This window comes from Ictidomys tridecemlineatus, chromosome 16 (genome assembly GCF_052094955.1).
Source record: "Ictidomys tridecemlineatus isolate mIctTri1 chromosome 16, mIctTri1.hap1, whole genome shotgun sequence".
Lineage (NCBI taxonomy): Eukaryota > Metazoa > Chordata > Mammalia > Rodentia > Sciuridae > Ictidomys > Ictidomys tridecemlineatus.
In genome coordinates, this window is record NC_135492.1 from 51,931,835 (window position 1) to 51,946,709 (window position 14,875).

Genomic DNA, 14,875 nt, shown 5'->3' on the forward strand with positions numbered 1-14,875 from the left:
CCACATTGGCTGGGAGCTCGGGAGCTCTGCATCTCCGTTTGCATTAAACACACTCAAGCCATTAACAATTACCAAACCTTCTGAAAAAATCAACCCAGGGGTGGAAACTTAGCTCTCCTGGCTACAGAGCTGTCTCTCCACTTTACCTCCCTGGCGTTGCAGAGCTAATAAGAGCTTAAGAAAAATGGCATTAGGAAGCCGCCGTACAATAAGGTAGCTCAAATTATACAACTTATCTCTCTGGGTGGCTTGCTTAGGAAGCCACATATGAGTTTCTAATTAAAGGAGTATTAGAAGAACACATCCATAAATTTCAGAGCCAGGCTTAATTTTCTTGTTTGAAAACTGCCAAGGAAAGAGAGTAGATTGCAAATATGTGAAATATGAGAAAATGAGACTTAATGAATTCTGAGTTTATTCACTGAAGTATTTAACTATCCAAGCCATCAAGTGAGGATAATAAATTTGAGTGTGTCATAAGCCTGGGCCACTTTAATTCACATTTGTAAAATGAGCTATAAATAAAGGGCCCGATTCAGTGCTTAATTTTTAGAGATGTATTAACTCATAATGCCTGTGCCTGCAACATGCCCAGCGCTGGAGGGAAATGGAAAGGTCTTTGCCAGTCGGGCTACAGATGACCCAGACACTCGGAGGCACGTGAGGACCCGCCTCACAGGGCTCAGCACAGGGCTTCATATAGCCACCGCCTACGTTTGGAACCAGAGTTTTGACTGAAACTTGATTCCATTTCTGCTGGCAGGTGAGACCAGAGTTTCCCGGCTTCTGCTGGTGGATGGGGGCTACATAGGCAGCCAGGAAGTGTTGGCCCTCTCAAGCGTAGGCTAGGCAGCACCCCAAGGTTCACCTTTAATTCCTTCTTTATTGGTTCTCATACCAAATTTGAAAAATAAAATCCACAGACCAGAATAAGCAGAATTATTGAAAAAGAAAAACCAGAAACAAAACCCTGCTACACAGCAAGACACAGACCAAAACACATCTTCTCCCACGGAAAATCCAAGTCTCAAGGTTTATATAGCACTTGAGTCACTGCTATCCATCCAAACTTAAGCTAATTAGGGTTTGAAAAATGTACCAATGCTATTGCTCCACACTTATGCTAATCAGGGTTTGAAAAAAGAACCAATGATATGGCTCCAAACTTATGCTAATTAGGGTTTGAAAAATGTACCAATACTATTGCTCCAAACTTATGCTAATTAAGGTTTGAAAAAAGAACCAATGCTATGGCTCCAAACTTATGCTAATTAGGGTTTGAAAAAAGTACCAATGCTATTGGTCCGAGCTTATGCTAATTAGAGCTGGAAACAGACTAACGCTATTGGTCAGCTGTTGAGTCTCGGATCCCATTGGCTCTGCCCGCTTCCGGTTTTTTTTTTTCTTCTGTGGCCAGTCAGGCAGCGGAAGGTTGAGTTCTTCACAGGTTCACGCCTGTGGCGCTCTGTGGGGCGGGCTTTCTGCGGCAGACCTCTGCGCCTACAGGGCCTGGCCGCCCATGGGGACAGGTCAGTGGCCTTGGCTGCTGAGCGCCTCGTGTCTACTTGAGGTTCTGTGTGGTCCCTGGCTGCCGCCTGGGCCCCAGCCCACCCAGCTGCCGCTCTGCCGGCGCCCCCACGGCTTCTCTCAGCAGGCCAGCAGGGCCAGCAGGGCCAGCAGGCGGGCGGTGTGGCCTGGCCGCCAGGGAGCCCTGTCATGGCGCCTGGACCTGGGAGGGGCAGGAGGACCCTGCAGTGGGCAGTTAAGGCCGTCTGGGCCAGCTCGCCGCTGCTGTAACGGAGCGCCTGAGACAGGGCATTTACCGAGTTCTCTGGGTGCTGGCCCTGCGGGTGGCGTCCAGGAGCGGGGCGTGCAGCTGGTGGGGATTTCTGCCTCACAACCTGGACGAGGGCAGCAAGCAGCCATCATGGGGCCCCACCCGTGACCTCCTGTGGTGATTCTTGCCAAAGGCCCACCTCCCAGACCATGAACACCCGAATTTAGGGACATTTCCAAAGACGACTTACAAACTAGGGGGTGGGGGGGGGCAAGTTCAATCTGGGGCAAAGGAGAGGACAGTGGTGAAGAAACCAGCCGACCCTCAAGGGACAAGAGGACTGCGCTCTGTGTGGCTCTCAACAGCCTGCCCTAGGGAGTCCACGTTCTTGGGGGAGGAGAGGGACAGGTCAGTGGGGGGGGGGGGAGCGGGAAGCTTTCAGATACTGAGACCTACACTAAACAAAAGAGAGGGGGCACTGCTCAGCTGGGCTCAGTGCACCGGGACCTGAGTGAGGAGGAGCGCCGCAGGGGACAGCTGAGCATTCCTCAGGCACAGGATCTGTGGTGGCCTCAGCAGGGCAAGCCTGGGGGTCAGAGGGAAGCCCCAGGGCTTGCAGGCGGTGAGCCGAGGAAGGAGCAGGAGGAAAGAAGCAGGAGGAGTTCCGGGGAGGCTGTGAGGAGTTGGGGTTCCCTTGTGGATGTGGTGGGGAATGACAGGACTTTAGGCCACCCACGTGACAGGGCAATCTCATTTACGTTTTAAATGACCACTGAGGCTGCTGCAAAGATGACACACAAAAATAGCATCAGGGAGGCCAGTCACCAGCTGCCTATGGAGACCAGGGGATGGCACCTGGGGGGAGGTGTCAGGGCAGTAGTTGGAGATATGATGTGTCCTACCTTCCCCACGTGTCCCTCTTCCTGCATTTGGTAGACAGGGGTCCCCTGAGCTTTGAGAAAGTTGTTATCTGAAAATTTAAAAAAAAATTTTTTTTGCATAGCATCCTAAATTTTCTGCATGCTATATTTACTACTTGTGAAATTGAGGCAAGCAAATATTATTTTTAAAAAACCGTTCAACAAAAGAAAGAAGGGTGAAGGGCTTAATATACGTGGAAGAGGGAAAGAAGATAATAAGGGCCTTTGGTAGATGGTAGGCTCCATATGGAAATGGAATTTTTGGTTGTGTGATCAGAAAAACAGTGTCTAGAATGAGGAGGGTGATTCTTGAGGAATTGTTCTCTTTAAGGGAACGATTCTGTCTTATAATAATGGGGTTGAATATCTGTGTAGGTGATACCTCAGTTGGGAATCTCTAAGTGGGAAATTTGGTAATTTGAGAAATAATCAAGAGTTCATCACAAAAATAAGAGTATTCTTGAAAAGAAGACTCAGATTCTAGAGGACAATCATTTTGATCACTTGGATGGGGAATGAGGAGGGTCCTCCACCAGGCTGGCCCAGAGCTTGGGTTAGCTCTTCCCATACCACTCTGCTCTTCCAAAAAGCTTCCTGAGTCCTCACAAGTCCCCATCCTCTTGTCCCAAGCTGTCCCTGGAGGAGATGTGTCCAGGTGAAGGGCACAGGGCTCTAGTCTCTGGAAACGCACCTGCCCTCTGCTTCGTCAGCTATTCCATTGGTCTATCTATCAGTCCCTTGAGGGTAAGGTGAGGAGGTGACAGCCTCTTAGGGCTGACCTGTGTGGCACACCTGTGTGTGTCCTATACTTGTGTGCTCAGAGGTGCACACACAGCTTCACATTCTCACTCCGGACCTATAGAAGCAGGAATGAAAATGTGAAGCTTGTGAGTGAGACCCTACACATGTGTCCCTCCCACACCCCTCTGTGTATCATCCAGTCTACAAAGATTGTACCTGCTACTTTGTGACAATTTGATAGCAAACGTTGGTAGTACTTGTATAGCCTTTTTTTTAAAATCAATTTTTAGCAAATTCTTTGCCCATCAAAACTGAAAATGCCTCAAACTAGCCTCTGCCTACTGTCGAGAGCTTTTCCATTTGTTCCCATCATTAAGTCAAAGTGAGGGTCTTTGCTGGACCTGCCTCTCCACTGCTGGACTAAATCACTGCTGGATGCTGAGCAAGCGCCTCGGTCTGGCCACTTTCACTTTAAGAGTCAGAAGCCTGATTTAAACCAGCCCAAGCTAAATGAATCCTTTGACTGAAAGAGCTAGGGAAAGTCCCAGCTTGAATGGGAGGATCTGGAGTTCAGACAATGCCTTAGGGCGCTTGCTGTCCCCAGCTCTTGAAGGATGTCCAGTTTGCAGCAGCCTCGTAGCTAAGTGGGGCACGAGGGACTGTCGTGGTTGGTGGCATCGTCTCTCATGTTTCTCACCAGTGAGGCTGGGCTCCTAGCACCTCCACCTCCTGCTGAACCTCTACTCCCCCCTGTGACTCCTGGGCCAGGTGCGTGCTCAGGACCAGGACACAGGGTGCCACCTTCTACTCCAACTGATTTCCATTCTCCAAGTGGGTGACCTGGAGGTGGGGCAAGATTGACGTTGACCCCAGTCTGAGTTCCAGCCCATCCCTCCAATTTCCATCTATCCTTTCTTCTCCAAGGTTCATTGTCTTCCTGCTCATTGGCCAGATTTCAGGTTCCTGTTCAAGGCATGGAAACAGCTGGCTCTCAGCCTGTTAGACCAGCTCTTAGAGTTGCAGAAAGCCAGATTCCTACAACAAATCCACAATTGGGTACATGTGCTTTTCTGAGTGAGCTCTGATTTACATAGCAGGAAAAGTGACCGCCATATGCGTTAAATTCACACCCTATAAGATTAGCACTAGAATAAATAAATAAATCTTCTACACTATCTCCAATCAAAAAAGAGGCCCTGGAAAGACTCACAGGAGAGGCATGAGATTCGCTAATGTCTGAGTTTCATTCCGACCTTGGCTAGAGAGAAGAAATACAGGAGGCCTTTTTATCTCCTTTTAGTCTCCCCAATAATTCTACAGGGGAATGGAAACTCGGTTTCAGCGTATACCAGGTCCTCTACAGCGACTTGGCCAGTGAGCCCAGGGGCTAGCATTTGAACTCAGATCTGTTTGCCATACTCCTAGCTTTTACCCCAGTTTCCCCTAGATATCTAGAAGCTGTGTCAAGTTCAATGTGAAATGCATTACTTCTCTGTTGCTTGTGCGTCACCTTGGTAATTTGGGACACAATGACAAGTTGAGAAAACTGTCTCTTCCTCCCTCCCTGCAGGTAAGCACCGTTGCCACTGATAGACATAGAGAGCCACAGAGGACTTCTTCTATCAGCGCCCGGTAAGACAGGACGGCCCACACTCAGGGACGCTGGTGGGGTGGGGAGAGGTTGGGAAGGTTTTAAAGTCTGGCCACGAGAGCTGCTGACATCTGAGAGCACTTGTAACATGACTGTGTTATCAACTGCTGATGAAATGTGACTCCATGTAACAATGGAGATTTCCTACTGTTCATTATTGGTTCCGAAACGAATGGTCAAAACACAAAGGTTTAAGTTCTAATCCTGCATCTGTTTCATACATGGAATCAAGTGAGGGCTTAGGGAAAGGAGGTGTGGAGGGTGGTTCTCTCTTCGTTCACCAGCACAGGCTCCAGGAACCTTGAGGTCCCTTTGCACACTGGAAGGGCAGGGAGCCACCTGTCATGGGCAACATGGAGGGCTGGGTTATCAGGGTGTCAGCAGCTGGAACTGTCACCCAGGGTGCCTCTAGTGGAACTTGCAGCTCCTCAACCCTGAAGACGTTGAACTGGGAGGGGCAGATAGAAGATGCTAGAAAGTTGGGAAGACTTGTGCTTCTCTGTTCACCCACCCCCTGGGTAGTCAAAGGAGAAGACCCACAAGCCCAGACTTCCCTGTGGTCTGTTGATTGACGCCTTACAGGGCCCTGGGTTTGAATATCAAAGTCCTCATGACTGGTCCTTAACTTTCTTAGAACAGGTAATTTCCCCCAAAGCTATTCAGTATCAACAGAGAGGAAAGAAAAGATGCCTGGGTTTGGGAGGTACTTACTCTCATCTCCACCTCCTCGGCACCCGTCTCTAGCCTCCATTCATCACGGGTGTCTGAAGGGAGCTAGGTGGAGAAGGAGCAGGGAGAGAGGAGCCTATCCCTGTTAAGGATATGTTCCACCTGGGTTTGCACAGCAGGTCTGAGAAGCCCTCTAGGTTCAGGAGGAGAAGACGAGAGGGGCTCATCCAGGGAGCGTGGAGGGCACTGGAAGTGGCTCCATCTTGAAATAGCTTGCTCAGAGCTGCAGCCAGTCATTGTGCGTAGTTAGGACATTACAGTGATGCCAGCCAGTCCCCATTCTGGGGCCCTTCCATTCCCACCTGTCCCCTCCAGGTTTTCTGCCTTAATTGATGTACCTTACGCATTGCTATAGAGAGAATGATCTGCAATGTTTTCTCATGTAGCACTTTTAGCTACACAGGTCATTTTCAGGTGGGTGAACTTTGAATTTCTTGTAGGAGTTCGTATTCATGAACAGTGTTGAGGGAAAGGCTAGCCTTAGGAAACTGAGCTTTATCCCCAAATTCTCTCAACCCCAACTGGTGGCCCAGGATTTTGGCATTTCAAATGGCTTCCCTAATGCCAGGTGCGGTGGCACACACCTGTATTCCCACAACTCCAGAGGCTGAGGCGGGGGGATTGCAAGTTCAAAGCCAGCCTCAGCACCTTAGTGAGCCCCTGTCGCAAAAAATAAAAAGGGCTGTGGGTGCCAGTGCAGGGGCACCTCTGTCCCTTCTTGGGTGCAGGTTACTTTGTGTGTAAAATGGCACAGGAGACCTCTGGCTGCCAGAGAAAACTCTCAGGCAAGAAGATGCAAATGGTGGCCGTGGGTGGCCCAGTGCAGGGTCCCTGCAGTGGTCAGGTGTTGGGGGGTTCGTCCTGCACACCCAGCTGTCACAGGGCCATCTTGTCAGGCCTCTCAACCTCTTGGCTCTGGGCAGAGGCCGTGCTAACAGAGCTCAGAATGCACACCCCAGGTCCCCTTGCCCAGCCTCGATGAGGACACAGTTAATCACCCACCAACTGCTTAGTTCCACCAACAGCCGTCTCCCTGGCAACCAAGGGCCTCGTGTGACAGAAAGGAACTGCTTTTAAACAACACGTATGCGTATGAGAACTATTAGAGGCTCCCCTTACCTTTTCCTAGCAACGCCTTTAAAGGCTACGGGGCTTCTGGACAGTGATGAAACCTGACTCATTCTGCAGCCCTGGGTCAGAGTTCTTCTTGGTCAACCCCTTGCTGCTCCAGATGGTTTAGGGATGCATATTTCTAGGTGATGGGCAGGAAAGCTCTCTCTAGCTGAGGCACCTGCTGCTTTTAGTAGCACATGACACACTGCCACGCAGTGGCCCCAAAGAGCTCTGCATTGCCAGTCACCAGCCTGGACTGTCTTTGGAAACAACACTACTGCTGTGTGACCTCAGATGTGTCTTTTACCCTCTCTGGGCCTTCCTGGCAGCGGCTTCCAGGAGTGTCTCTGTTCTAAAGCAAATTCTGCATAGGTGTTTTTGTTTTCTGCCTTTTCCACACCGTCCTGTAGGGTGTGCAGTCTGGCTTGTCTTTGGGGACTCTGTGTCAGAGTCCCAGGGATTCAGGGTCCCTCAGATCCTTTCATGTGCCCTGGAGAGAAGTGTCGCTCTTTCTCCCCCTGGGAGGGGACTGCTGGGAGATGGACAGCATCTGCCGCTAGCCCTGAGGTGGCAGAGGTGCAGGCCGGGATGGGAAACCCTCCCCGGTGCTGGCTCCCCGGTGCTGGCTCCCCGGTGCTGGCCTGGGTCTTGGGGGCCAGTTCACCTCGCGGAAGCCGTTTCCTCATCTGGAGCTGGGATGAGCAGTTTGACCGGCTCACTCACGGGAGGTGATCGTCAGACACTATTCAGGAACGTTCTTTGCAGAACAAGTGACGTGCCTTCTGAGGCCGGGCTTTTCTTTGCCACCTCTGTCCCTCACTTCCCTTTCCAGCTCTTAGGAGCTGCTCTCTGCTGTGGTTGGGGCCTAGCATGTCCCTCCAAGGCCATGTGTTAGACTTGGTCCCCCATCCTTGGTGCCACTGGGAACTGACAGGGCCCTTAAGAGGTGGGGCCTAGGGGGAGGCTTTAGGTCATTGGGGTGTGCCCTTGAAGGGGATCCTGAGACCCCAGTCCCTTCCTCTCTTTCTTCATTTCTGGCCATGAGCCCAGTGGCTTTGCTCCACCCCTGCTGCTGCCATGATTTGTGCCTCACACCAGAAGCAATGAGGGCAATGCATCAGGAACTGAAACCTCTAAAACAGTGAGCCGGAATGAACCTTTCTTCTTTATGTGTGGATTGCCTCAGTTACTCTGTTATGGTACAGAAAGCTGACACGGTTTTCTATGATTTGGGGAATTTTGTCTTAAATCTCTTATAGAGATTCTTAAATATTTACAGTTCAACTTTGTGGATGGCAGTTATTACAGTTATTATTTGTGTCTAAGTACAGGGGACACATGTTCACTGTAGAAAAGATCAAGTAAAAAAGGCACAGATAAATAAGAAGGTAGAGGGGACAAAATCCTATACCCCGGAGGCAACCATGTTCAACAGACATGTTTTTCGGTGTCTTTTGGGGGAAAGGGACACCTGGCTGAGCCTCCTGAGCATGCAGATTTTGGTGCCCTACCTCTCACGTCCTGTGTTTTCAAGCCACCACTTTACTGCGCCCTTGAACCTTGCCGTGATGGCACTTTGACTATGTATTATCCTGCGCTTGACCGTTCCTCCACTGCTGGGCTCTTTTCATATTTACCTATTAAACGGACACCCAGGCTCGAGGAGTGTCTGCCTCTCGGCTGTCCTTGCCAAGCCCTCTGGGGCAGCCATGCAGGGGGCACCTTTACCAGGAAACCTTCCCAGAGTGCCAGACGGGAGTCAGTTCATAGTCTGCTCCCTCCTACTCCCTCCTGGTGAGCCTGGGGGTGGGTTTGCTTCTCTCTGGGGTAGTCTGGGCCACTGTGAGGACAGAGGCCTCTTCTTCCTGTCCCGCCCAGCAAGGCCCCTCCTGTAGGCCAGCACCCAGTGACTCAGGCCTGCTATTGAACTATCCATGGCTATTGGTCCATTGAGCAGTGACGGGCACTGGGAAGGACCAATCAGAATCCTTCCCTGAGATAACACACAGATGCCTGAGTTAAAGGGTGCGGGGCAGGGGCTGTCACCCCACCCCTGGGCGCAGAAGGCACTCTGAAGTGGCAGCCCTCAGAAGGAAGAGTGCAGAGGCAGCCAGGAAGGGGCGGGGCCAGCTCTGTTACTGAGCCCCGCCTCCTGCACCTGTCTTGCTGGGAGCCCATGGCAGGAGCCTCCCACGTCCTGAGCCGTGCTTTCCCTTTTGGCCTGCGCTGGCTTGAATTGGAGTTCAGTCCCCTACTTCGTCCTCGAAGACACATCCTGCAAAGTGGCCTTCCTAGAAGCTGCCAATGGGGACAGGGACATGCTCCAGGCATTGTGGAACTCTTCTCTGGAATGTGACAATAGTTTCTCCAGAAAGAAAAGGAGGAACTTATGTAAAATGAGCCCCTGAATTTCCTGCCCAAACCAACAGCCTGTCAACACGGCTCACAGACACAGGGCCCTCGGTTGCCCCAGGGAAGAGACAAGCCATCCCAGAAGGGTTGAGCTTCCTGCCAAAAACCACACAGAGACCTGCACAGAGGAAGCAATGAGCAGAGAGGAAGCCTCTCTGTGTCTGAACCCCTATTTTTAAAGCTCAGTTCTTGCCACACCGTTTTCAGCCTGTCCTTAGCCTTTTCTCTCACTGGAGAAGAAAGAAATAAAGGGCTATTTTTGGAAGCATGATGCAGAGGAATACCCTCTTGTCCTGTCCATTCAGAAGCAGAAGTGGCGGGTGGCTCTGAATGGCCGCCCAGGGTGTGAGAACCGCCACACCAGGGCTGGGCTGGCATCAAGAGCTATTCCACGCGGTGACAAAGCTTGGGAAATTGTCTCTGCTTCTGTTTTAGCAAACAGACTCACAAAGCAAAGGCTGAGTCATCTGCGCCCGGCCTTTGGTCCTGCCTGTGTCTGGGAAGAGCAGGGGCCTCCTCTGACATGCTGCCGCACAGTCCCGGTGGAGGTGGACTCTGGCGGCGCCCCACGTGCGCCCACATGACTCAGAAAGCACGCTGCCCATGTGTCCCCAGAGCGGGCCAGCTTTGATTCTTCAAGATAAATCCTAGGGCGTGCTACAGCTGGAGGGTGTTTATCACAGTGCAATTCACAAAACCAGGTTCCGGAAGCAGCCTAGGTGTCCCTCTGCACAGAAGTGGATAAAGCAGAGGCAGCGTATGGACACAATGGCGTCTCATTCAGCAGTAAAGAAGAACGAAATTATGTCATTTACAGGAACATGAGTGGAACTGGAGGCCATAACTATGAACGGAATAATCCAGATCCAGAGGGGAGTGTCCTGGGCTTTCTCTCATCGGAGGAAGCTAGAGAGGGAGAAATGGAGGGTCCTGAGAAGGGAGACCACGGGGCAGAGAGAGGGTGGGGAGGAGGGAAGCGGCTTGGAGCAGGGGACTGATCCTTTACGTCTGTGTCCAGGTCTGCACGGGCACTCCACCACCTGATTCATATAGTAGAACAGGCTGCCGGCCGTGCAAACGCGGAGCGCCCACCCTGTGGTGAGATGCAGGGACCCCAGAGGACCCCCGGAAGCTCCCCGCAGCCTGGTGCCCAGTCCTGGGAGAGGTGTCCACTGCTCCTGGTGCCCATCGTGAAGGCCTTGCAGGGCTCGGTTTCCTTTTAAAGCACAAAGCTCCTTTTGACTAGTCCTCAGGCCCCCAGGTGGAATCTGAAACCCGCCCTGGACACTCAGCGCTCCTTGCTGGGGTGGCAGTGACATCCACAGGTGACAGGAGGAAAGCGTTGCTCAGGGACCTCAAGGACCCCTTGTCTGAAGTGTCAGTAGTGGGAGTGGCCACGCTGGGGATTGAGGGCAGGCACCCGCCACTGAAGCTCTTTCCCCCTCCGATGGCCAGCGGGGCCTTGAAGGGGTTGGCAGGGCACTGGTGCGTGGCTCTGCAGGAGTGGGGGGGCTTGGGGGTGAGGGTGGTGCTACCAGGGCAGGCAGGCCTGGGTGGGAGTCTGGGGTGGCCCTGAGGGCTGGGCATGGGTGCCTGGAGCCACCAAGCCAGGCCGATGGAGGTCACATAGGGTCCCTGTGTTCACCTGTGTCTGGGCACCTCAGTGGCTCCGTCAGCTCTTCACGTCCAGCTCTCACACCCAGAGCCAGCACAGTGCTAGTCCTGGCAGGTGCCCCGAGAGCGCCCCCTGCCATGGAGACATGGCACTGTGTCCTTCCTCCCCGGCTCCCTCGGCTGCTTTTCCTTTAACCCAGGACAGGCTATGCCCATCTGTGCCCTGCAGGCCGAGAGGATGGCTCTCTGGGCCTCCACGCTGTCCCTGTGACCCCAGGAAGGCATGTTTCTGGCAACGGGAGCAGGGGCTGAGTCCGCCAGCCTCCCCAAAAGTCTTCATGTCTCCACCAAGGGACACGAAGCCAGGGTCCTGCCAGGCTTTCACTCTCAGTCCCTGGGGAGCGGCCAGGTGGCCCAAGTGGAGCAGCAGCTCCCACCCTGCAGTGGGACTCCCCAAAGGCAGGGCTCCCCACAGCAGTGCGTGACACTCACCCGGGGAAACTTCTAGAGAAGAAAGACCAGATACTGGGCCTCCCCCCACTGTGCTGTGCTGTGCGCGGCTCTGGATGACGGTGTTGTGTGAAGAGCTCTTGGGGACTCTGACTGCAGCCCCCGTGGAGAATCGCTGCCTCGACACAAGAAGCCGAATCCACAGCCACCGGGGATGACGCCCTTCAGTGTCACCCGAGATGTGTGGATGCAAACACGTCCGCTCCAGAGGCGCCGACCTCCGCACGTCCTCCCAGGTGGTCTCAGGCCTCTGGGTTGCTTACAGCGTCCAGCTCAAGGGCTGCGCTGGGAAGAGCCGTTACCCCGTGTCCTTCAGGGGATCAAGGAAAGCCACCCACACGAGCTCAGCACAGATACGGTGACTTTTTCCGTTTTCAGTTTGCACCTGGTGGCATCCTGGGTGCAGAACCCGTGGCTACGCAGGACCCACTGTATTGAATTTTCAGACAACTTCTTGACCCTTCCCACTTCCTATGCATCAAGGAATAAGTAGAATGGGGCTGCCCTCCTTGTGTGGCCCAGATGGCCCCCAAGTGACCTTACAGAGTGCTCGGGACTGTGCACACTGGCCTCTGATTGATGACAGTCCCATGTCACCCACAGGCTGGCTTTCTTCTTCTAATGGCAGGTAGCTGGCCAAGGCACTTTCCCAGTTGCGTGGGCCCGTGGCCAGCAGGTGGGCAATGGGTGGGCTGCAGTTTCTTCTCCTGATCTCCGTGTACTGCCCACTACCTTTCCCTGCCTGGTTCTGGTTCCCATCAGCCTGCAGCTCTGGTGTTTGCTGCCGAGTGGCTACTTGCCCCAAGTGTTGTCCCTTAAGCACCGGCCATTTCCTTTTTCTCTCACGTTTCTAGAGTTGCCCGGGCTCCTGCTTGGGGTCTGTCCACTAACCAGGCCTGGCCACTCCTCAGCCTCCCGTCTGTCTCTCGTGTCGGGTGGGTGGTGCCGGTGGCCTCTGAGAACCCAGCCTGGCCTTGACCTGGCTGCTGCCTGCCGGCCGGGCCTCTTCTCTCTGTGTGGCTGTACTTTGTCACAGCCTGCGGCCTGGGTTCCAAACACAAGAGCACCAAGACCAGCAGGCAGGGTCTCTGCTGCCTCGAGTGACCATCTCAGGAGTCACGTTGGCACTGCAGTGGCCCCGGTCAGAGGTCCTTCCAGACTCAAAGGAGGAGCCATAGATACAGCCTCGCGTTGGAGAGTTGGCAAGGAGTGTTTAAAACTGCCATGTCCCTCCAGGAAGGCCACAAGACCCCTGGAAGTCGTGACAGAGGCACGCGCTCTGACAGTCGCTAGCAACCTGGGTCTGGAGTCCCAACCCGACTGTGGAGCCGGCATCTCCCCCTGCCACTGGGTGACCTCAGGCAGGCTATCTAACTCCTCTGGCGGTTCTAGCAGTGCCCCTCGCAGTGCGTGGTCCTGAGGTCAGGTGCAGGGCACTCGTGAGGAGCAGAGGAGGACTTCCGTGGCTGTTCACCAGTGTCCAGAGGTCATTCTTCCTGTTGAGCTGAGCTCCCCAGTGTCCTTATGAATGCCACTATTTGGACCCCGGTCGGGGTCATTGCTCTCTGCTGCCTGGCATTCAGAGATGCTGAGGTGGACAGATGACTGTCACTGTGCTCTGAAATTATGACATATGATGATCAAAGAAATGACAGGATGGCCATTTCAAAGCCGCCTTGTCCTCTCCAAGAGAACATTCTCTCTCTTTGTTCACTCGACCTCTCCTCTCCTCAGCCACTTTCCCAGGTGGCTCTGGGCTGTGAACCTGAGAACCCCCCCTCACCGACGCCTCCCCAGGACGGAGCCAGGGAAGCCCTCAGATGGCTCCGTGGGCACCAGAGGGGCTAGTTCTCAGCCGCAGCTCACGGCAGCCGGAAGCTGGCCCCCTTGCCCAGGGAAAACCACTGTGAATGACGCTTTCTGATTAATTTTAATTAGACCAACAACCTACAAACACATTCTCAGCAAATACATCTGGAACTGTGCAGGTAGAGCTGCTGCTCCCTTAGGACCCTCTGCCTACACCTCCCATGCCCACATCATCTGTGATGTGGCCACTGCCTTTTTCGCCTGAATTCCTTAGACATCTCTTGTGCCTTTAGATACACTTAGACCTGGAGCTGTTGGAAATGCGTAGATCAGTATGTGTGTCTATTTTTGATAAGCATAAATGAATCCCCAAACTTAGTTACTAAGACAATAAACACGAGCTGTTGCCCAGTTCTGGGTCAGGACCTGGGGACTGGCTTTGCTGGCCCCGGGGCTCATCCTTGATCAGGTGGCAGGCGAGCCCTCAGCTGCTGAGTCAACTAAAGGTGGGGTTACAGGGGGGCTGCCCATCAAGCCCTTTCCCGTGGCCATCGGTGCACCCCTTCCCTGGCCCTCAAGGCCCCTCTGCTGGGCTGCCACCCAGAAGACACTCGAGTCCCCCAGCATGGAAAACCCCAGAGACCACAAGGGACAGAGTGTCCAGGACTAACTGCAGTCTTCTCTAACTTGACCCCGTAGCGACACCCACCCTTTCCCCATGTTGTGTCCAGTAGCTCTCCTGATGGGGAGGGGATGATCAGAAGGTCAGAGGTGGGCTCCCTGGAGGCCAATCCAGAGACCGCCTGGCACCGTCTTCGCCTCAAGGTCATCCGACGCTACCTGACTTCCACAGCTGGGTTTTCCGGGCGACCATGTCTTAGGGATCTCTGTGTTCACGTTCAGTTCTGCTCAGTGCAGCGTGTGCAGAGCCTGGGTCAGGGTTTCTCAACTCTGCTGTTTTCTGTCCCCTTTCTAGCTAGTCCGGCAGGCAGTAGGGACCAGGTTTCCGTATGTGGAGGGTCGCTGCCTGAGAGCATCCCTGAGGTTTCCAGGTGCAGTCAGGGTGAAACTGCCTGTAGAGACGCTCTGTGATTTATTTGCCTCTTCCACCCAGGGGGTGGTTCTCTCTCCTGCTCTTAATGGCTGGGGCTGCCTGCCGGGAACCGTCACCGTGGCTGGCGCGTGCAGAGCAGGTAGAGTGATCGAGAGAACTATATTTTCACAAAGCATGTTCTGCAGCCGAATGTGTGCTCTGTCTTATGGACACAGTAAAATGGCCCTGAAAGGTCCACCCCCTCCAAAGAGCCTCTATCTCCCCACAATCTTCCCAATGTTAAGTTTGATGAAATTTTTGAGTCGGGGACATCCTGATGTTGGAAAAATGGTATTCATTCATCTTTTACTCCCTGTCAGAACCGTCCAGCTGTGCTCACGGTCACTGTGGGGCTCTTACTAAAGAATGGTTTTTGGCTATTTTACAGGACATCAGAAGGTCTGGGGAGGTCCTGAACTTCCAAGCCTCCCCTCCAACTGATGTGTACAGTCTGGAACTCACTTCTTTTCCTCTTTAGGTCCTTTTAAAAATTTAATTTACTAAAT